The sequence below is a fragment of the Octodon degus genome, unplaced genomic scaffold (genome assembly GCF_000260255.1).
Source record: "Octodon degus isolate 3935 unplaced genomic scaffold, OctDeg1.0 scaffold00015, whole genome shotgun sequence".
Classification (NCBI taxonomy): Eukaryota; Metazoa; Chordata; class Mammalia; order Rodentia; family Octodontidae; genus Octodon; species Octodon degus.
This window is the reverse complement of record NW_004524591.1, coordinates 16,987,339-16,988,651: the sequence shown is the minus strand read 5'-3', so window position 1 is coordinate 16,988,651 and position 1,313 is coordinate 16,987,339.

Below are 1,313 nucleotides of genomic sequence, written 5' to 3'. Positions count from 1 at the left end.
TTTTTTTTTTTTTTTTTTAACCAGGGATCGAACTCAGGCCCTTGCGCTTGCCAGGGAAGTGCTTATTCCACTGAGCCATCTCCCTGGCCCCTTCTTTTGTCTGTTTCTTTTTGGTCATTTTTTTCGCTTCTATGGTAAAAGCTTTGTCTTATTTCTTCTCTTTTACACGTACTATGCTGCTTTAAATAAAAGTAAACAAGTCAATTTTTAGGATAAGATGCCACACTTACTTCTTAACTTTTTCACATGTATAAAATGATGTTCTCCTCTTTATTGGCTCCAATTGTTTCTATTTTATTTTTAATTTTTTTTTTTTTTTTTTCTCCGAATGCCTTCAGGGCAGGTTTGGCTGGCTTGAGTTGTGGGGATTGAACCACAGCAACCTGAGCCTGACTGCTTTGCTGAAGCAGCCACTTAAAGAGCTGGGCTAAGGGGCAGGCCTCCTGTTCAGTAGTCTTATGTAAAATTTTTAAAAAAGTAGTCTTTAGTCACTTGTCTTGCAAATGATCTTTGGAACTTTTCATCTTGTTACACTAAACCTAGAGCCATTAAACCACTTACCATTTCTCTTTGTACTGGTCCTGTAATCACTAGTGTACTTTTTGTTTCTATGAATTGGGCTATTTTTTTTTAAATTTATTTTTCATTTGTGTTACTGGGGATTGAACTCAGAATCTGTGTGCTGAGCTACACCCCGTACCTTTATTTTATTTATTTATTTTTTGGGGGATCAGAGATCGAACTCAGGACCTTGTGCCTTTATATGATGATTATTTTATTTTTAGACAGAATTTCACTAAGGTACTAAGTTGTGGAGGCTGGGCTTGAACTTTCAATTCTTATTATTTATTTATTTATTTTTCAGAACTGGGGATTGAACTCAGGCCCTTGCACTTGCCAGGGAAGCGCTTACTCCACTGAGCCATCTCCCCAGCCCAAACTTTCAATTCTTTTGCCTCTCAGTATGCTGAAATTACAGCAGTGTGCTATCATACTTGTCAGCTTGTACTTTAAAAAAACAAAAATAGGTTCAACCTACATCCACAGACAGGTAATTTGCTTTTGCAAAAGTCTTATCTCAGGTCACCGTGTGTTTGTGTGTAGTACTAATGATTGATCCCAGAGCCTCATGCATGGTAGGCAAGTGCTCTGTCACTGAGGTGCGTCCCTGGCTTTACATTCTTTTTTTTTTTTAATTGAGACATGGTGTCATTTATTTTCCTAGTCTGTGCTTGAATTTGTGATCATCTTAGCCTCCTGGGTAGCTGGGATTACAGGCAGGCACCACTATACCAAGCTCCATAGCCCTACCT